General features: G+C 58.3%; 1 long non-coding RNA gene across 1 annotated transcript in view; it reads left to right on the forward strand.

Annotated features, from left to right (window-relative positions):
* LOC135329210 (uncharacterized) overlaps positions 1–14371 on the forward strand; it is a 52442-nt gene extending 38071 nt beyond the window's left edge. The window contains exon 2 of the long non-coding RNA XR_010390580.1: positions 13492–14371. This is a non-coding gene — a long non-coding RNA (uncharacterized LOC135329210). The remainder of the gene's footprint in view (positions 1–13491) is intronic.
* The last annotated feature ends 7660 nt before the right edge of the window (positions 14372–22031 follow it).

The raw sequence follows: 22031 nt of genomic DNA on the forward strand, positions 1-22031 counted from the left end.
AAATCCTCGCCGTGGGAATAGCATTTGAAGCGCATAAGTGAAATATGAGGTGAAAACATACTGTATATCAGGGACTTTGGAGTATAACTGGACTCATGGCCCAATCCTGGGCAACTTTAGACTGGTTTTGTTTGGAAGATGGGCTCAGTTGTCTTGATCCCAATGGCACCCTGTTGCCATCATTGCACTGATGTGTCTGTGAGCTGCACAAAAGCAACAGTGGGACTGAAGTCAAGAATGTGTAAAACTACAGATAATTTGCAGAATTTGCCATGAGTTTGCCAGAGAAGTGGAAGGTTTAAACATATGTTGTAGTTCACTTAAATGTTGGGATTAGTCATGAAAGAAGAGTAGAATAAAGAGATTTTGATCTGAAGCATGGTACCTGCAGAGTGAGCGACAGAGGAAGCCTGGAAACACGTGTGTAGGGGAAACCCAGTGAGATCCTGGGTTTGCCTGTCCCACTGCCATCATCTGCAGTTTTTTTTTAACCTTCTCTTATGCTAGCTGCTGAAAGTGTTTGAGGAGAAAAGGCAAAAAGATGTATTCAGACTAGGTACTGAAACGCTTCCTGGAGAAGCAGTTCACAGAAGTAATTTTTACTCTGTTATTGTCAAAAATCTGCCTATATTTTTCCCTGCTCTCAAGTTAACGTGCTGGAGTGAAATCTGCAGGCCAGACATGCCTCCCATGTGAATGAGTCCCTCCTCCTCTTGCACGCCGTGCACCAGACCTGCACGGCCGGAGTCCGCAAAGCTGTTGCCTCTCTTCTGCCTGTACAGTCTGGGAGACGACTTCGGGTCCAGATTTCCACGGAACAGCTTTCTGCTGTGGAGTTTTCCTGCCTATAGTTATCAGACTTTTGGATTAGTTAAGCCTGCAGATGCTCTTTTGGGCATGAGGGCTGGTGGTCTGTCTTCCTTCCCCAGCAGCCCTCATTTTGTACAGGGTGAGACGAGAACCGAGGGCAGAAGCCATGAAGCGCAGGTGGCCTGTTCAGTCCCTGCTGTAGTTTGGGATGTCTTGCGGTTATTATTAATGCCTCCGCTTTGCTTACCCAAGTGCTTATAAGGTTCAATACATTTCCAGACCTGTCCTTACACTATTGTTGAGAAAGATTCATTAGGACTTTGGCTGGAAATTACAGTGACAGATAGAGCTGGGTAATTTATGGTTTTTCCTGAAGGTTGTACAATTATTCAGTAAGCGTCTTTCCTTCCTCTACCTCCTGCCAGCCACTTGTCGGAAATAAATATTGAATTTATTTGCAGAAAACGAGCTATTGACAAAGCTGAGCGGCCAGCAGCGATCTGGGGGGGCCCTTTGGGCATCTTTGCTCGCTTTCCTCCACGCTGGCGAGCAGTTCCCAGGAGCCAGCTCACCAGTGGGCACGATGCCCGGGGAGCTGGCGAGGGTGCGGGCCGGCACCCCGTAACGGGGAATTCCCCAAAGCCATCTCTGTGGGCCATTTTGCCCCCCTTTCGAAGCCAGGTATCTCTCATGCGTTGAGGCCATGGGGAGCAAGCCCCTGCCCCAGGCACAGCGTGGGCCACCGCGGCCACTCCAGCTACCTCCCCTCAACATCTGCATCTGCTTCAAAGGCATCAGAGATGTTTATCGTTTTAAAGTGAACGCTGAAGGAGCCTGTTAATGCTGACAAAGTCCAGCCCCAGCTCCTTGCGTGCCACGTTGCTTTTAGCAGTGCCTGTGAGGAGCAGGGCACAGCGCAGTCACAAAGCATGGACCGGAGGAGATCCTGAGCTACACAAATACATAAATGTGTGCAAATACCCCCCCCCAGAGGGGGCCTGACATCACGGTCATGGCCCCCATCTGATGGACAGGTCTTGTCCTACGCTGGACGTCTGATGGGACTTGGCACCTTCTCTGACTTTCTTGGTGTTCCCACACCTCCTCTGCAGCAAAGAGGTGAAGGGACCCTGCCCCTCTTTTGGGGGGGTCTTTGCTCTTCCTTTGGACACTGAAAGGAGGTTCCCTGGAGGGCAATTCCCAGCCCCCCAAATTAGGTTCTCATTTTGTATTTTGCACTGGAGGAGGGGCTTTGTCTCCACTGTCCAAATTCCCCAAGGACCTTCTCCATCTTTGCAGTTTCTGGTGCCTAAAGATGGGCAGGGGGGGCTCCCCATCTGTGCCTTTGTGATGCTGAGCACAGCGTGCCCCAGCCCTATCTGGCGCTGGGAAGGCTCCCGCTATGTGAAAGCATACTTAAAAGTGTTGTTATCTGAGCATATATTTGAGATGAAGTAACCGGAGCTGCGTGCAGGACTCTTGATGATGGGGTGCTATTGATCAAGGTATTGGCACTACAGTATTTCCACTGTTGTTATCTATCCCATTCCTTATGCATCTCAACATTTTGTTTGAATTAGTTGAGATTGTTCCTTGCAGTGTGCATGACTATGCATTCGTCTCCTTTGGATTTCATCTGCCATCGGCTGGCCCATTCATCAAGCTCTCTTCAGCCCTTTTGAAGTTCCCTCTAGTCGTCTCTTGTTCTGAATACTCTATGTAATTTGGGTTCTTTGCCAGATTTTGTTATGACATTTTTCATTCTTCTTTTCCAGATCATTAATGCATATCTTTAACCACTGGTATTAACACAAAAATGTGGGGCGTCTACCTGTTAATACCGTAACTTTTTGGAAGGTGCTTGTTATGAGCATACATTGTTTTGCCTCTTTGTTTCAAAGCCATGGAGTTACTTCTTCCATTTGCCCTACAAATATATAATTTCCTTAATAGACTGTCATAAGAGACCTTGTCAAAGATCTTTGAAACCCCAAATATATCATGTCAAACAGTTCCCCTTAATTCACTGTCCTGATGATAGGATAAAGTGTCCTAGGAGATTAGAGAGGCATGGATTTCCTTCCAGGGAACTGGTACAGATTGCCCTCCATACTCCTTAGCCAACTCATGTGTTTTTCAAAACTGCTCTTCGAATGAGCGTCTTAACCAGCTTCATCTGTAATCACCAACTCAATTCTAGCAGCCTTAAAAAGCGACATCTCTCCCCTGCTCGCCCGTCTCCGGGGAGCAGGCAGCTTCCCTGGGTCCCTCTTCCGTCAGCAGCCGGTGACTCCGTGTGTGAGATCCGGCAGAGCCCTTGGGTGGGTCCCTTTGAGCTCCAGCAGCTTTGTGCTGGACGGACCCATGAAATCACTGCTCCTTTGGCGTTTCTCTTTGCAAAAATACTGCATTGTTATCACCTGGAAACAATAGGTATCTCTGCCGTCCCTGCTGGGTAACAAGGGATTGAAAGAAGCCGGCGCCTGTTCTTCCGCGGCTGTTTCCATTGCTCCGCCGTGATCCAGGCAAGTTGACTCATGCTGTGGGGCCAAGGGAGGAGGATTGCTCCGATAAGATCCCAGCTGAAGCTGGCCTGTCTTTACGTTAGAGGTATCGGCTAAAAACCTGTTTCACCCGCTGCTGCATGATTAACGCCGCTTTACGCCCGTGAATCATTTTCACTGTTGTGCAAGTTTTACACCAGTGGAACAGCAGGGTTGTATTTCTGCTACTTTTATAAAGTTCTCCACAATTTATACGTGCTACTCCCAAGTTAAAACATTTACACTCTTTATTCAAGGCTTTAGGATTTACACTCTCTTTACCTAGGGCTGTGGAAATTGTACTGGTGATGAAATGATCCCAGGGCCAAGATGCTATTTATTGTTATCAGAAATTATCTTGCCCCACAGTGATTTCTGACCAGGAGAAAAGGGAAAATGCTGTTTTCTCTCCAGCACCAATATCAATGAATCTTTAAAGAGGAGGAATTATTTCCTAGAATAGCGAACGTTCGTGAAGATGTTTAACTTTAAGAATATGTGACAGCTCATCAAACGAGAGAGGAGTGAAATGTTTTTGGGGAGGTGTGGGGAATGCTAAACGCCTCTCTCTGCTTACGGAGGCAGAAACGGCCTCTGCGAGACGGATCTTTCCGAGAGACCCCTGGGCAGCTGCCAAACTGCAAAATCAGCTGCACCTAGTAATGGGGTAAAAACCTGCCGCCTGTCGGGTGCCCCGTGCCCGAGCAGCACCGGGAATCCCCAAAACAGCCAATTCTCCCACTTCTCACCCTCACGAGGGCTTGTTTTTTTCTTTTCTTTATTTTTTTTTTAACAGCGTGTGACGACTTTTACCTAAGGTTCTCCAGACAAACCTTTTACACCAAATTACGTGTCTAGCTGGGATCTTATCTCGGTGTTTATCACTGCCGCCTCTCGCTGTCAGCACTGTTTATAGGCAGGGGAACCGAAACCCTATGTAAAGAAATTTCCTCCTCCTCCTCTTTTCTTTCAAATCTGCGTCTGTTCCAGACTCCTTTCATTAAAGACCACATGAAAGCCAAAGCCAGCGCAGGCTATCAGGCACGGCAACCTCCACGCGCTAAGCCCTGCTCTGCTCAGGCGCACCCTCGCCGGGGACGGGCACCGGGACAGCGCGGCCCGGCCCCGTCCTGCCGCTGGTGGCTGCTTGCCGGCACTGCCGGGACCTCCAGCACCTGCGGTGGCATTTGCAGAGCCATGGTAAAAATCCAGAGTGCAAAGCAGGTTCAGGCCCCAGGGGTGTTTTCTCTCACCCCCTCGGCTGTGCTACTACCCCGTAACCTACGTTCGAGCTGCTGGAGAAGTTGTGCACGGCAAAAATCCCTGGGGGATTTTGGGTGCCAGGTGGTTTTTTGTGCATTTTACCTGTTGTAAAAGGTTCATGGAGTTGCAGCGCACCTCAAAGAGTGGCGTGGGGAGGGAGGAGCAGGGCTGATAGCGATTAGGCAGGAAGCGGCGCTGCGTGGATGGCATCCATATGGGAGAGCTGATAGATTTGGCGTCTCGCAGGCATCACTTGATGAATCCACTGATAACCTGGCAGCGCAGCACAGTGCGGCTCTCTGATTCCCTGCCAGGAGCTCAGCTAAAGCCTGCTCCCCCGGCCTCTATCAGCACCTTGCTGCAATGAGAGCCCCCACCCTGTGCCCCCGCCCCGCGGGACCCCCGGGACCCCACGGCAGCCGGGGCTCCGGCTGGGTGACCTGGCCGCTGCTTGCCGCCTTTGAAGGCTCGGCGTGAAATCTGGTAGGAGTTTAGGGAAGCAGAAGGGCAGCATTGCAGAACAGCCCGGGTCCTTCAGATGAAAAAGCATCATTCATGGCTCTGGAAGGAATCAGCGGGCTACCGCTCCACGCTGGAGCCGAATCGGGAATGAGGAACGCGGGGAAGCAGCTGGGCTTCACCCTGCCGCTGCTGTTGGCTCACACGTTTGCAGACGGGGCCCGCACTCCACGTCCCTCTGCATGCCGTTTAGTTTTGCAACGTGCTCTTTGGGGCAAGCTTGCGCCTAACGCAGCACCCTGCTCCCCGCCGTGCTGCGTAGCGCCCGTGTCCCGGCACCGCTCGCTTGCAGCGCGGGTCCGGTTGCAGCGCGGCTCGGTGACAGCGGCGGTCACGAGCATGTTGTAGCCCTGTGCACAGGCTCTCGCAGCAAAAGCAAACTCTTGCAGCAGGAGGCAAATGACATAACCATCGCCCGAAAGCTGCCCCGGGTTACAGCCAATGCGATGACTAAAATACAGACCCTGAAATCCCCGGCAGCCCTCAGGCTCGCGGGTTGGATCAGTCACGGAGAGCCGTGGTTTGCTAGTGCCCCAGGTCGTGGCCTCCTCGCCTGGAAGCCGGGGCTGTAATTTCCCCGTGGTTATTTCCAAGGTAACTTTTTTCAGATTTTTATGATGCTTACAAATTGGACGATGTTTTCAAACGTAATTCAGGCCCTAACTGGCCTTAAATGTGTGCGAGTTTACAGGGCCACATAAAATATTTTTAACTGTTGATAAATTTCCGGGAAGGGAGCCCCAGGCCGGAGACGGGGCCGGCTGCGGGACGGGGGGAGCCCGGGAGCCCCCGGCGTGTGGGGTGTTGGGCACGGCACAGCGAGGGAGCAGAGCCCAATGCTGCCCAAGCCGTGTGGCCAGGGCACATCACGAGGTGCCCAAGGGCACCGGTGCTCCGGGGAGTGAGCCCGCGTCTCCCATCTCCGGTAAAATCCCCTTCCCAGGGCTGGCTTTTAGACAAGCAGAGCTCAGGGTTTAGCTATGGATGTTGACTTCTTCCATCAAGAGCCATGCGTGCAGATCTCAGGCAAGAGGTTTAATTTGAAATTAATGCCGTCTCAGTCACATAACTTACAAAAAAAGGCTTGAGTAGCACCACCGGCTCTGGCAGCCCGCCTCTCGCAGGCACCGGGTCTGCTCTGCTCAGCCCTGTCCCCGCTGCAGGGCCGGTCCCTCCGGTGGCGAGGGCACCGGGCTGGGTCTGCTCTGCTGGGTAATTGCGCGTGAACCGCTCGCTCTGCTCCCTGAGCCCGGGCAGGGTTGCTGGTGGCCTGGAGAGGGTTTTTCCTCTTCCTGGTGGTGTCAGGGCCTGTGGAGCCGGGCGTTTAGCCTCGATATGCCAGAGGCACCGGAAAACGTGGTGGGCAGATGGCTCTCGGACGTCGGAGGTAAAAGGAAGCAGATGAAACAGGTCCAAGGCATGTTCCTCGCTAACGCAGATGGTGGTGGTGGGACCTCGAGCTCCTGCCCTCCAGCTGTGACAGCATCTGCCAACTTAATCCCGCAGCAGAGTGACACGGGGGGACTCGGCCAGTGAGCGGCAGGCAGCGAGGAGGGGTTTGGTCCTGGTCATCCCAAAGGAGGGGGAATGACCCACCTGACTACCGCAGGGGACAGCTAACGGCGAACGCCGTGCAGGCGAGAGATGGAGGGAGTGACGGGAATGCAAACCAGCGCCAGGCGAAGCAGCAGGAGGGGCCGCTCGGCACGCCAAAGCCCGGCCATGCTGGGGGCAAAGCCTTGTTTTGGAAGGGTCCAACCGAGGCTGCATGACTTATTAACATCGAGAACACTAGTAAAAGCATCACCAGCACGGGAGAAACTGGGCGATTAATGTTTCTCGGAGCAGATTGCTCTGGGAGTCCCAGAAAATGCCACTGAGAGCGCTTTGCACGAAGGCTTCCTCAGGAGAAGGGCGGCGCGGGGGAGTGCTCTGCCCGCACCCACGGGCTGCACGCGCCGCGCTGCACCGCCCCGGCACCCCGCATGGCCACCGGCGAGGCTGCAGCCCAGCCTCGCTGCAAGGAAGCGATTGCAGCTTTCATGACCTCTTTAGCTGGTGACACACGTTTCCTGCAGGCGAGGCGGCGTGCCGCATGCCATCCCTGTGCGACACAGCAGCGCGGGGGCTCTCGCCGACACCGAGCCCGGCCCCGGCGGCTCGTGGAGGGGACGTATCCCCCCCTGGATACAGCCGCAGCCCCATGCGCAGGGTGTGGGAACGGGAAATCACTCTCACTGCAAAGGGAAACAAGCATGAGGGGACCAGCCCTGGCCCAAAGCCCCCAGGTTGCTTTTGCAAGGAGCTATGCAAATTTCTTCCGATTTATTTTATTTTATTTTTTTCTCCATTCCAACATGGATTTCCTGCCTCTGGCTCCGTGCAAATGCAAAGGCCTTCTGTCACCCGGGACCTCTTGCTCCGCTGGAGGAGCCGGATCATACAACGGGGATCATACGGCAGCGGATCTGGGTGCCATCGGCTCCGGGGAGCTGGAGGCCAGTGCCAGCGGGCAGCAGCGCGAGGGCAGGGCCGCGGTGCCCGACGGGAGCTGCCGCTCACAGTGCTGCGCTGCGCTGCGCCCGCCGCATCCGCAGCAGCCCTGCCTCTTGCTCCGTTACGTCTTAACGTGAAAGCAGCTGGTTTCACGGTACCTCTGGCCGCGTTATTTACAGTCACGCACGCGATCCCTGCTGCAAATCGTGTTACCCGCCGCGGCCCTGCGCAGCACAGGTATCGTGCTGGCGGTTTGGGAAGCGACCCCGTGGCCAAGTGACCAAAACCTGGCCGGTCCAAGGGGGACCAAAGCCGTCTCCTCCTCGCAGGAGCGGGTGGGAAGGCGCCCCGGGGCCGGCAGCACCATGCAGCCTCAAGTGCAAGTGCAGCAGCGATTCCTGGTGAACCCTGCCCTCCTCCGCCTCTCCGAGCCCTGAGGATGACTCCTTGATGCACATCGCGGGGCAGAGACAACGACTGCTGGCCGTGCTCAATAGCGCTTTGTTCTCAGCCCAGGAAGCAATGAAAATCCCTGCGCTTTGAAGCCCAAGGAGGCCTTTTTATTGTATCCAGGGCTCCTGAAAAAAAAGAGCGGCAAGTGCTTTCCCATAACGTGATAAAAAGCTCTACTGCTTGAGACCACAGCAACTCGTTGCACGTGATGGCGGTGAGTCAGCGCGCCGTGGGGTTTGGCTCGGTGCTTGCCCGGCCAGTGGAAATCGCTGATGCTTGCAGCTGTACTCGGTATTTGGAGCAGCGGAGGACAAGCCTTGCTCCATGTCCCGTTTACGTCGCATCCCCTCACGCTGGAGAAACCCACCCCAGTTTTCAAGAAGGGCGAGCCCAGCGAGCCCGTGCACCCCGGTGCGGTGCAGCCGCGGGGGCAGCGCGAGGCCCCGGCACCTTGGCACGGCCGCCTGCCTCCGCGCCGTGGCGAGCGGGTAGCGCGGCAGCATCGAGCTGAGCACGTGCCCCACTTTTGCATTTTATCAACAACAGACGGTTGTCTAGGAACAATAAAAATTATCTGCTAATAGGAAAAGCGCCTAGGAGACAAGAGGCATTTAAGCTCCGATAGGAAGCTAGGCTGTAATTTACAGTGGTAATAAAACAGCCGAGCATTTGCTAAGCAGACGTCGGAGCCCCTCCGTGCTGTCTGGAGAGCGTGCGGAGGCCCGAGTCACGGCGAGGGAGCGAGCCCGCGGACTGCTCCGATCCACCCCCAGGCAGGCAACGCTCCGGCATCGCCGCCGCCAGAGCGGAGATTTGGGGTGGCGCGAGGGATGCTGCAGGGACCGGGTGCATTGGCGGGTTGGGAGCCGGAGCCCACCGAGCCCTCGGAGCGGGGCCATCCGCTGCTAGGGGTGCAGGTCCCACGTGGGGCTGCATCCCCGGCCCTTCCTGCGGGACTGGCCCAGGCCATGGCATCCCTCGCGTGCTGCCGGCCGCGCTGGGAAGCTCCTAAGCGCTGAGGCTGGCCCAATTAGCCGGTTTAATCTTCCCCCATAAATCACAGCTCGCTGTCCCCTGCAGACTGTCGGCATCCTCTGAAGTCATTAGTTAATTTAAACCTGGGAGCTCGTGCGTTCCCTTATCTGCAGCGATCCCTCGCCCCGCTGCGCGCTCGCTCGGTGCCGGGTCTGGCAGCCAGATCCTGTCTGCGCTGCCTTTGAAGTGGGCCGGGCTGCCCGGGCAGGTGAGCCCAGTGCCCCGGCGCGCAGGTGCCACCGGGGCCTTTCTCTCTTCCTCCTTTTTTTCTTTTCCGCCTGTCCCTTTTTGAACTTCTCCGCTGAGCTGATTTGAGGTTTTCGCCTTTGTTTTACAAATTGCAGCCGGGGAGCAGGGGAGGGCTGAGCCGGCTGCCGCGGCGCTCGGCAGGCTGCAGCAGCGATGCCGGGGTGAGGTGAGCAAGGGCGGGCAGCCGGGCACGAGGACACAGCCGCGATGCCAGCACGGGTAGCTCCCGGCTGCAGGGGGTTACAGCGACGGGGCGCGGAGGCCCCAGCTCCATGCCCGCAGGTCGGGTGGCTGGTGGCCAGCTTGGACCCCACCGCTGGTCCCCAGCTGCCGCGGGGGGAGCGGGGAAAGGCTGCTCGCCCCTGGGCCCGGCAAAACTGGGCTCAGTTACAAGGATGTTCTTTGCATCCCTGGGACACGGTGACTGACGAGCCTAAATAATCGGCTGTATCCAGCGTTTTGGGGCCACGTTTTTGGACAAGGCCCTTTGGAGCATCCTGGTTGCGACCAGGGCGATGCCACAGCAAGGGGCTGTGGCGGGGAGCTGCAGGAGGGGACAGTGCTGGCGCTCCTCGGCTGTGCTTGTGGCCATCCTCTTCCTCTGGCTTGCAGCAGGGAGGGCGGCGTTGGAAGGGGGAGCCGGAGCTGTGTTTGGTTTTGTAGTCCAGGCTCTGGATTTATTGCTTCCAGGTCCGTGTGTGTTTGTTCGTTAAATGAAAGACGGCTGGGTCATCCTGCTTTCCAAGCCCCCAGCCCCCTTGCACAGCCCAGAGGGTCTTCTTCGGCCTCGGGATGACGCCTCCCTTTGCATCTCCAAGAGGCTCAAACACCAAGCGGGGCGGCGTGCGGGGCAGCTGCCTCTGGAGGTGCCCAGCGGGCCGGCGCAGGCGTCAAACCTCTGCCCAGTTTGCGGGAACCACCATGCCTCTCGGCCGACAGCGGGCAGGGAGGTCAGTGCCGGACGGTGTCTTGTCCAGCTCATCCCCACTCCCCTGCAGCAGTAAAGACGGGGCTCCCAGAGGAAGGCTGCCTGTAGTTATCCTCCTTTCTGCTGCCCTGATTTGCTCCGGCGCAGACCTGTGACTCAACGAGACGCCTTGCTTGGAGGGAGCGAAGGGCCTGTCCTTGGAGTAATAGCAATGTTTCTAGCCCTGGATGTGCAGGAAGCTCTCTGAACCTCGCCCTGTCGTGGTACCTCACCCTTGGATTTGCAGCATAGAACAACAGCTCGGAGCTGGATGGGAACTTCTCAGCAGGATTAACTCTGAAACCTAGTGACAACACTTTAAGTATCTGTGCTGGCAGCAGGCCCCTTTCCTGCCCGTGCAGCCGGACCCCAGCTGGGACACAGACTTGCTGGGAAAATTCGTACCCCAAGGCATTGTTTCTTTTTTTCTTCCTTCCACATGGCTCTTTTTTTCTCTTTTTGAAGCAAGAGTAATAAATACTAAAGATGCATATGGAATTTGAATATGAATGATAAGAACAGCTGTGTATATCTATTATGAATGAACATAAACAGAAATGTATAAACTGAGATTTTGGGGCTTTTGGAAGAATTAATGCCTTTGTTCCTGGATTTTTTTCCTATCAAAGTTTGAACCAAAGCCCATTAGCTTGGACTTTCCCGCAGCCGACCAAGCCAGGAGCTTCATTTTGCGCTGGCTCTGAGCCATGCTGAATTCTCCTCAACAGCTCAGTGAGCCCTAATCCTAACAAATTTACCCAGAGAAGTGGTTCTCTTATTACACAGCCTAATTTGAATGCTTTCCAAGGTTAATTTCTGCTCTCCAAACGTGTCTCTCCCCTCCGGAGCCACCTCTCCCCGGTCTGAGCCCTCTGGGCTCCCCGCTCGCGCTGGTCACGGCCCCCTCTCCCCGCCCGCGGGGAGCAGCCCCTAGCACTGGAGCTGCGCACCGCCGAGACACACTAGTTTTTAAATGAAAAAGTAATATGATGTATGTCCCTTGGTTTGGGGTCTGCCCGGAGGGTTTCCTAATGCCAAGCAGCTTCCTTCGTAAATTAATTGCAACTTCCACTGGGCTGAAGTAGCCCTGGAAACCTGCTCCCCGCGGGCTCTTCCGCGGGTAGTATTACTTAGTTTATAATCCGACTCCAGCAGCTCTGTTTCTTCCTTCCCCTCCCCTCCGGCGGGGCTGAGCCCGTCCTCACGGTGCACTGCGGGGCCGTGGGGCGGCCGGGCGCCGGCGGGGGGCTCCCGTGGCCGCTGAGCGTGGGGCTTCGCCGGCCGTGACTATTTGAAGGCTATCCTGGTGCGAGGTGGTACCGCCTCGGAGAGAGCCGTGGGATTAAAAGCAAGGTTTAAGGTGAAAAAAAATGCCCAGAGGAGCTGGGACCCTGGCTGGATGTGGCTGGGAAGGGTAGTGGGGTCCCATGCAGCTGCAGCGGGCTCGCGGCCGTGGGTCCCCACACCACGCGGTGGTGGGGCCACAGGGACCTGGCTGCGCACACAGGGCTTTCTGCCGCCCCCAGCATCTCTGCTTGCTCAGTTTTCCTCAGTTTTGGTGGTTTATATTCGCTTGATGCCTTTATTCATGCTGAGCGTCACAGGTAGCACCGCATCCCTGATGCCCCCTGTCCTGCATCCTGCATCCCGCATCCCGGCTCCCATGCCAGGGTGGCCGAGCTGGGGCAGCTGAGCTGGGCCGGACTGCGCCAGCCAGACCACGCCAAGCCCTTGCCGGCCGCATCCCCACGCAGCAGCCCCCTCCGACGTGCCTCTGCAGGCCACGTCTCACACTGCAAGGTGAAATCCGTCTGTGGCGCGCCGTCCCCCCGCAGCCTCCCTGCTTCCCTCCGCCAGGCGCTGGCCCAGGGTTTCTCTCTGAGCGAGCGCCGGGGTTTGATCATTTTGCTCCAGGCATATTAGCTGCGTGTATCAAAGCCGAACCAGCTCTTATCTCCCGCCTGCGCTTCAGGCTGCCACAAGCCCGCCTGGGAGCCCCGTCCGTCCATGGCCGGGCCGGCGGCACCTCCCCAGCGGCGGCTTTGAGGTGCCGCTTCGGCACGCGGGAGCCCTGGGGCAGGCAGCCGTGCCCCGGGCTGCCGGCGAGGTCCCGCCCGCGGGGATGCTGGTCAGTGCCGTAACGTCAGCCTTAAATAATGGGAATAATAAAAATAATGCGGTCTGGAGAGGAGGAGAGACCGGCTGCATCCTAATGAGGCTGCTCAGCCGCAGCAGCGCGTTCCTCGGCCTGGCTTGGGCGCCGGGGAAGGTGCAGTGCGAGCGTGATAGCAAATACTAAAACAAGGGGTTTTGGAAGGGAAATCGCACGTCGATGCCTCGGGGCGGGAGGCAACGTGCAGTGCCAAGGCGGGAAGGTAATTAGTGTTCTGCATGGGTGCACGGGCGGCATTACGTCGGAGACAGGAGAGGGCAGGGTGAGCACGTGCCCCACGGCCCCATCCTGCGCCGTGCCGCCCGTCCCTGCGGCATTCCCGCGGGCCGGGGGCCAGGCTCAGCGCTCCCACGGGAGAGGCGGCGGCGGCGCAAACCACGCGCAGCTCGCAGCTATTCCGGGCTGGAGCCAGGCCAGGAGTCCCGCTCCCTCTCCTCCTCGACCCTGCCCCCCCGGCACCCCCCCTCAAAGCAGTTCGGCTTTTATAGTAATAACTCCTGAACCCTGCCTTGGGGCTTTGCCAAGGGAAACAACAGCAAACAATGCGATGGGCCTCGGCAGGCGAGGAAACTCCGGCGGCTGAGCCCAGCCCTAAAATAGCTTTCGTGCGATTGTTGTTTATTCTGGGAGAAGGTTCGTTCATTCAGAAATTGGAGGGCAGACGAACCAGCGCGGCGCTGCAGCTGCCCCGTGCCCTGCACGGGAAGATGAAAGCCATGCAAACGGGCGCAGGGCGCCGGACGGGAGCGGGAGCCGGCGCGGGGGGCGACGCAGCCCCCGGAGGGGCAGGCGGCCGCGGTCGCAGCGAGACCGCAGCGAGGGCAGGGTCCAGGCTGCCCCGCGCCCGCCCCGCGTCCCGGCTCCCTTGGGGTCACTCCCAGGCTCACGGATCTCCAAGCTTTCTCTGCAGCTCATGACACCAGCAGAAAGCTCGGGGTATTACCGGTTGTTATTGTAAGGATTATTTTTGTTTTCCTTGCTAGACATGGCTCTGCTCCAGCTTGGCTCCCGACCAGCCCGAAGCCGGCGGGCCACAGGGACGGCGATGCTCGGGGAGCGGCGCGAGCCCCTTCGGCAGCGGGCAGGGAACAGCCCTTGCCTCCTCCTGAGGCTCCGGATCGGGAATCAGCGCCGGCTTGGTTAATTCATTAGTTTTGATGAGCAGCTTAGCAGCGCGGATCGGTTAAGCGGCTCCCTCCCACCGCTCAGCTGACGGGATGGGTTCGGCTCCACTATCCGTATCGGCAGAGCAGAGAGAAGGACCTGGAAGGCAGCACACGGACTGGGAAACAGTTTGATGAAGAAGCAAAACCGAGCCCGATCGAAACAGCTGCCTCCATAAAGCACGGGGACGTGGAGCACCCCGCAGCTCCGGGAGGGCTGGGTGCCGAGGGCAGAGCCAGCGGGTGCCTGGCGGCTGGGGCTCCCCGCGGACACGAGCCCAGACCGGGAGGTCCACCTACCTCCGGAGCCGCATGGCTCAGATCAGGCCGGGGGGTTATATCTCATTTCCCCGATCCTGTCCATGCGGATGACTCTGCCAGCGCATCCTTCTCCCCACGTGGGCTGCATCTTCCTCCAGACGTAGGTTCCTCTGCAGCCTGTGTTTGGTAGTTGGTTAAATTAGCTCAGGAATAACCTGTTCGTGATGATGACGTGTTATAGTGACCTTTAGTTTTCCAAAAATAAATAAATATATATATGTGTGTGTGTGTTTTGCAGTTATGAATGCAATTCCGCAATCCACTTAGGAGTCGGTAATTTTCTGGCTAAGGTGGGAAGTTGCTGACATCTTGTGATATACGACTAGATTGATTGTATTTACTTACCCTTTAACCTAATAAAGGAAAATAATGTTCCTTAGCCTCGCTAATTCTATATAAGCTCGGGCATTGCTTTAAATCAGCCGGAAGCACAGGCGCTGAACCGTAGCGGCGCGGGGGCAGAAGCGCAGTGGGATGGCGCGGAGGTGGCACCGGGGCTCGCGTGGCCGGAAGATGGGGAATTCCCCTGGCTGCCCCGGAAAACAGGGGCAGACCCCAAAGCGAGGGCATTTCCCTAATATTTATTTTCAGTTTTATTTCAAGCCAAACAGAGAGCGACGCTTTTGGATAGGACGTTGCTGTGCCCGGAGAGGCGGCTTTCGCTGCAGGGAGGGAGGCGGGCAGGCAGCGGGGTGCCGGCGGCCTCGGAGCATCAGCATCAAATTTCAGGGCTTTTCCCCGATTTCTCACCCAAAATGTCAATCCCTGGCTGCTCGCTGCATCCCAGCCCTGTCCCTTTTTTCCAGGTGCCTTACGGCCCCCGCGAGGCGGCCTGGGCACGCTTTGCATCCTGCTCCCTGGGAAAGTATTAACCAATTTGCTGCTAATCAGGTCGCCATTTTCCAGCCGTATTCTTCCAGTTTTGCCTCTTTCTCACTTTGTTAATGTTTCGCTCTGGGGGCTTCCCGGTGGCTGGGTACCTGCCCCAACGCCGCTCACGCGCTGGCCGGGGACACGTGGGGGTGCCGCTGGAGGGGCGGCGCGTGCCTCGGGTGGTGTGCTTAAAAATAACCCGCAAGCTCGTCAAGGTTACGAACGGAGAGAGAACAAATTGCCTTTGGAGCTGATTAAAGCGCTCGGCGCAGCATCGCGTGCGGCTCGCTCCCGCGCGGCTGGGACAAGCAAGGAGCCGAGCGCACTAATTTGCACTCTGCAGCTCCCGCGCTAATAAGGCCTTGATGAGCTGCCTCCTCTTCTCCTTCGCGCTGGCTCCTCCTGGCTCCACTTGGCTGGGCCCTGAGGCCTTTGGGGCTTTTTTTGTGTTTTCAAGATGGGGTTTTTTGCCTCAATGCTCCCCAGGAGCGATGCTGTATACAGCGCTGCCCCGGAGTTGCTGCAATAAAACCTCTGGGGGGGGGGGGGGGGTCTCACGGGGTTCCCGGTTCATCCCGAACCCCAACACTGCCAAAATCCCCTAAAAACAAGGCGCCGGAGCAAAACTCACCCTCAGCCGAGAATGACCCCGGGGGGAGCAGCAGGGCCAGATCTGCCCACTGGGGCCGGTGTCCCTCTCCCCATCCCCGCCGCCCCGGCTGGACCATGCCGCCTGGCATCACTTTCCAAAGAGAGCCAGCCCCTCTTTTCCCCCCCGCCACCCCCGCCGCCATCCCCCTCCGACTTTCTGGGAAAATCCCTTTCTGCCTAAAATTATCCAGATGTGTTTTACAGCTCGAGGGGAGCTTGTGGGAAAAATCGGAGGTTAGCTGGATGAGAGATTTCCTGAAATGTGGCCCTACGAGCTGGTCCCAGTTTGGAGCGGCCCCGCATCTATCACGTGTGTGGCTTAGATGCTCCAGATCACTTTTATCCCTTAATGAGAACTCGGGTTGTTGGGTTGGGTGTTTTCTCTTGTTGTTGGGTTGTTTTTTTTTTTTTTAATTTATACTGCATGTGTTTTGGGAAAGGACTAGCAAGCACGGTTCAAGCGCCGCAGCACTCCCTCTCCGGGCGCCGCAAGCCGCAACGTGGGCTTCCCACCCAGGGCGGCACGGTCCCCGGCGGAGCAGATTTGGGAGCCCCCCGGTAGCGTCTCACCCTGGGCAGCCTCCAAACAATTAATTAATTTTTAGTGGCGGTGAGCTGGTGGATGGTGCAGAGTTCTGGGTAGAGGCTTCATGTAAATTGTAGTAATTTGCTGGCTCTGCCACTCTAAATCCCATCTAATTATACCAAGGGTAGCATCTGACATTAATTTGTTACAGTATTTGTGTACTGAGCACTAGACATTTTGGGGACGAATTTAAGAACAGCCTTCAGATCTTTGCCCTTGCAATCCATTGCAGTTTGCAAATGACAGCGTTTAGCCATCTCGTTACCTGACTGCATGGGTAAATCAGCTATTTTGAAGTCCTAAATACTATTATTTTTATCTGCAATCATTTTGCTGATGCAAAATTAGAGGCTGCGTTCCGGCATCTTTTGGGGGGAAAAAGAAAAAAAACTGGCCCTCTTTGCTCCCTGATGCCCTTTTCAGTCTCTGATCTGTAAAATAAGATTGACAGCAACTTCTCGATAGCAGCAGCAAAGCGCGCAGCCGGTCATGTGCCTGTGAAGCGCTCCGGAGGGGAAAGCGCCCGGGAAGCCGGGCGGAGGACCAGCCGGCGCGGACGCAGCCGCGCGGTGTCAGGTGTTTAACTAGCCTGCTGGAGCTCTTTGAGGATATTACTGCTTCACCAGATAAGAGAAATTCAAGGGATGTGCTATACTTAGAGTTTCAAAACACACTTGGCATCGTTACAGATCAAAGCCGGCTGGTGCAGGCAGCATCCCGGAATAGAAGGCGAAAGAGGGAAAAGATTTGGAATTTACTGGGGGGGAAAAAAAAAAAGAAATGCACTGAAACCAACAGCCCGATGCTGCTAAAAATAGCACAGAGGTGTTAGCGGCAGCGCGGAGCACGGGCTGGCACCAGCCCCGATAACCCCCGTGCGTGGATGAGGGGGTGCAATGAGCCCCCGGGACCGGGGTTAGCGCTGGGCTCCCACGGCACAGCAGGCACGCGCAGGGCAAGGCAAGCGGCGCATCCTGCCCTGGCCTAGGAGGGTCTGCAAGTCGAGCTGGGCGCTGAAGTCTGGGGATGGCACGCGCGCCCGGTGCTTTGGGCACCCTTGGGTGCTTTGCAGCCCGGGCTAATGCTGCCGCAGTGCATGGGAGCTGCCTGCCCCCGTGGGAGGCAGGATGGCTCCGGAGCGAAACCTTCCCGCCGGAGCTGGGAAGGCAGAGCGCAGCCCAGGGAGCAATCGGAGGCAGGGAACAGCGGCACGGTTTTCCTGCCGTCACATGCCAGCTTGGCGGCAGGGCTGGGAGCAGAGCCAGCTCTCCCGTGCGCGGTCCACCGTGCGCCTCAGCCCTGGAGAGGGCTGCTGGTGGCAGGGGCTATTAGCCGCCCCTCGGCTGGGGATGCCCACGCGGCTTTGCTCCGGTGAGGTCCCGTGGCGCGGCGAGGGTCCTGCCACCGCGAGCAGGCAGAAACGATGCCCTGGTGCTGCCAGCGTTAGCAGGAACGACGCTGGTACCCGGCGGCCAGGGGACTGAGAAAGCCTCGGAGCATCGCCGATCTTCGGGGAGCCACCCACCAGCTCCGTGACTGGTCCCAAGAGCCCCTGTTGCTCTCAGCGAAATTCCCAGCCGAAACCAGTAGGAACCAGCAGAGTTTCAGTGGGGTTTCCAGCAGGGCATGCTCTGTGTCGGCCTGTCCCCCCTGGGCAGCCGTCCTGTCCCCCGCAGACAATGTCAAGTTGTCCGCTTCCCGCAGGCATCTGTTTCCAATCCCGCGAGCGGGAACAGTGCCGCTTTGTGCAGCTCCGCTCTCTGGCTGCTGGGAAAGGCCAGCGGCTCCGAAACAATCCGCTGCAGCCTGCCGTCCCCGGGGACGTGGCTGCCCGGCTGCAGCGGGGCCTGGCGCTCGTGCCCCCCGCCGCGGCCCGCACCCGGCGCTGCTCGAAGCACCGCGGCTGCTCTGAGCTCAGAGGTGCCGTTTGCCAGCTGCTTCCCGTGCATCCTTGGCCATGCTTTCCCTCCCGGTGCCGTGCTACCCCCGGGCAGCGCCAGAATGCTGGGGGACCCCGTCGCGGGCACTGCAGGTGCTCTGCATGGTGGGACATGGCCACCGCCGGGGCCAGGACGCTCCAGGCTGCGCTTGGCCGGGCTAAAAGGCACCAGCTGCGTCACAGCGGAGCCCTCGGCTCCCCAGCTGCCCCCCTGGCAGGCAGCACCCATCCCACGCAGGTCCGCGGTGCAAACCACGAGACCCCAGCAGGGTGGATGGATGGAGATGGATGAGCCGAAGCTGGGGCACCCCGCAGAGGAGGCCCCCGTGGTGGCATCGCAGCAGTGCTGCTCCCTCAAACAGCCCCGGGGACCCCCTGCCCTGTGCTTCGGCCGGTGATTTGCTGTGCAGCAGCAAGGTGGTACCTGCTCCCGCACCCCCCGCCCCCAGCCTGCAGGGCATCCCCTCCCTGGAGGAGGAAGAGGAGGGAGGAAGGAAGGAGCACGGCTGGGGCTTCTCCAGCCGTGCAGCCCGCCTCTTGGTTTGTGCAATCAAGCTAATTGCAGCCCTGGAGCCAGCGAGAGGTGGTGGTCGCACGGGGGGCCGGGAGTCCCCACCGTGCAGGAAACCTGAGCTTGCAGGTTGTGTGATGCGCAGGGGGAAGAGGCTGCCGGAGCGGGCGGCCGGCCAGTGCTACAAGTCCCAGCTGTTTCGGCAGCTCCCGGGGCGGCCGGGAAGGGGCCAGACCCCCCACCCCAGCGGCAACGCCAGCATCCCCCCCGAAAGGGCCCGGCCTGTGGCTCCCACATGCACCACCCCGGGGGCCCGGACAAGCAGTGCGCGCCAGTGGCTTTCCTCCCGGCTCTGACAGGCCCTTCCCTGCCAGCCGAGCCGGAGGCGAGGCATTAACACTGGTATCTCTGTTAATATTGCTATAAAGCAATAAAGGCGGCTTGAGTGCTGAAAGGCAGGGAGAGCAGAGGGCTTGGAGCCGTTCCACGGCGCTGCTATTAGAGAGCGCAGAATACGAGTTATTAAATTAGTGCCAGGTACTGCGGGCTTTCCCTAACAGAGCGGCTTCGGCTTGGCTCCGAAACTTAAGCTCCAGCTTGTTCGGGTTAATTAAAAGCGGGCCGGACATCTTCCAGGGCCTCGCTTCGCCCTTCCAGCGGCCGCCCCCACTCCGGGCCAGGGCAGCATGCCGTGGGGCAGGCGGGCACAGCACGGGCACGAGCCGGGCGGGAGGAAGGAGGCAGAAACCCCCGTGCGCCACCATCCCTGCCGCCACTCTGGCTCCCGCCTCTCTGCCCGCACGGGGATTTTCCGGCTCCCGGCGATTGGAAGTTTTCGGCAGCCCCCTCCCCTCGCCCTGCAGCAGGTCACCTGCGAAGTGGCCCCGAGCGAGGGGCACGGGCCGGTGGCTCCTTGCACGTGCGGATGCGGCGTGGGGCGGGCACCAGAGCCAGTCCCCCGCCTGCTGGGGGCCCGGGCCGGGGAGGAGAGAGGCTTGGTGCTGGCTCAGCCCCCCCAGTTACGGGGAAGTTTCCCGAGACGTCGTGGCTGCTGCCTGCAGGCACTGCGCTGTTGAGGCTTCGCAGGCGCTGCCTCCCAGGCACCCTGTTAAAGATGGCCTGGAAAGGGGACACCATGGGTGGATGCCTGTTTTTTTGGTGCTTTATGAGGCACAAAGAAACCCAGAAGACTGTGTTTTGCTTTAAACACCCCCACGTTTCCTTGCTATGCTTGTTAGAAACTGGGGCTCCAGCTCTGCTGGAGGATGCCACTTGCTTGTGGTACCTCACAGACTCGGAGGAGACACAAAAGCCAATCCGGGTGTTTGGTTTCGTTCCCATGCGTTTATATTTAACTCAACACCCTGGGGGGAACCAAACCCACCCCCAGCTGTGGCCTGAGAGCCCACCCCCGCGGTGCCCGGCTCTGGCAAGTCCAAGCCAGGCACCCCTGACGCTTCTAAGGTAACAAATCCAGGCAGAAAGCCTCCCGTTGCCTCCTTTGGGATTTCTTTTGGAAGCTCTTGCAAGCCTGGGCTCACCGCAGAGACATGGAGAGGTCCCGGAGGCTCTGCTCCCCTGCCTCTGGAGCAGGATCGCGAGCAGCTTTGCACCCAGGCATGCTCAGCGCAGCGCAGGAGCAGCCACAGCTGGGAACATCTGGCTGCGGAGGAGGCAGCTGCCCAGCGATGGGGACACAGGGAAGCACGCTGGGCTCGTGCAATGGCAGAGGGGCAGGCGCTGGCCACAGTGTCCTCAGGGGAAGTCCCAGGGACCAGGCAGGAGTCTTGCGCCCGTTCCAGACCTTCAGCCTTTCTTGTGGCTCGGCGCAGGCAGCCCGGCTCCGTGAGTCACCGCCCAGCCCTCTCGCGCGCTCTCGCCGAGCGGCTCCAAAGCAAAACCCCGGCCAGCAGCTCAGGGAGGGAAAAATCCTGGCATGAAGCTGGGAAAGGAGGACCGCAGCGCCCTCGACCCAGCGAGTGCTCCCCGGCTGCCGGGTGCTCCCTCCGGACCCCAGCAGAGCTGCCGGAACAAGCCGAGGCGCCTGCGAGCACCCCGCGCCGCAGGAGCGCTTGCCTTTCTACTCGGAGCATAAACCACCTTTAATGCAAGCAGGATTTCTGATGGCTGCAATTAAAGTGCTTCCCGAGCGGGGCAGGGCATCGCCTCCCCTCCCACGCTCGGAGTGCCGGCAGCCGCCCTTCTCCTCCGCGGCAGCCCACGGCACCTTTCCCCAGCCAGGGACCTGGGCCGTCGCTGTGCGGTGGTTTGACCTCTTGGGGACCGAGGATGTCTTGGAGGTTTGTCTGCAGCTCCCCGCGGCCCCAGGTTTACGAGGTGGCCGCTCTGACTGCTTCCACCCAGGCTGCGGCAATGACACCCGCCAGCAGGTCAGAGGCGACCTCAAGTGCTCCTAAGCGGGCAAAATGCTGATCTGGGAGCAAAACCGAACTTCTTGAGCCATAATCAGAGCCAGCGGGGTTAAATTCCCCTGGCTGCATCCCGAGGACTTGGCCTAAACATCTCGACCGTGTCGCCCTGTCTGTCCGCCTCGCCGTGCTGCTGCACTGAGTGAACATCTTGGCGCCGCTTGGGCAATTTGGAGGGACCTGCAAGTGGCTGCGGAGTGAGGCAGCTCCTTTAGGTCTCTGCACGGCACTGGGGTGAGGGTGATCCTGGAAATCTGAGCCCTGTAATTGTGTTTCTCGGCTCTGGTGATTTCTGCAGGGTTGCTCCGCAGGCATGCCTGCGCTCTGCCGCGGCTCTCCAAAACACACCGGCCCATAGACAGGCTGCAACATCTCTGGGCGCTTCCAGGAGAGAGCCGGGATGGGAGCGCTGCAGGCAGGAAGGCGCTGGGAGCAGAGCCCGTGCACCATGGTGGAGGCTAGCAGCAGGCTGGTCCGCGCTGCGTCCGCGTGGGTTATTACACTCATTGACGACGTGGAGAAGGGAGCGCGTTAGCCCGAGGTGACGCATTTAGGTTAGTCCAGGCTGAAGAGCGGCGCTGCCGTGGGAGTGGATCACACGGATGTACGACATCCACCATGGGCCCATGCGAGATGATGCATCTTGGATAGACTAATCAAGATAATTCACATATATTGTCCTAAATTAATTATAGCCACTAAGTACAAGCCTAACATGTCAATGCAGACAGCTCAATTAAGAGCTCTTATTCAATACAGGCCGGTGGTCAAAAGAGCAAAGAACGGATTACAACGGGCAAAGAATATGGAGTGAAGTGACGGAAACGTTGCAGCATCACTGCTTAAATCACCACGGCTGCAGCAGCGGGGACAGCCCCGGGCTCCCGGCCCCACGACGCCGGGACGCCCGTAGGAGAAGGAGCCGGAGCAGCGTGCGGGGCGGCCGGCGGGAGGGGAGATGGGGAAAAGGTGGGGAAGGAATTAAGGAGGTGCTCTGGCTCCATATATGGGCTGAGCGAACGCTGTATCCTGGCTTAAAAAAAAAAAAGG

Source organism: Dromaius novaehollandiae, chromosome 9 (assembly GCF_036370855.1).
Source record: "Dromaius novaehollandiae isolate bDroNov1 chromosome 9, bDroNov1.hap1, whole genome shotgun sequence".
Taxonomy (NCBI): Eukaryota; Metazoa; Chordata; class Aves; order Casuariiformes; family Dromaiidae; genus Dromaius; species Dromaius novaehollandiae.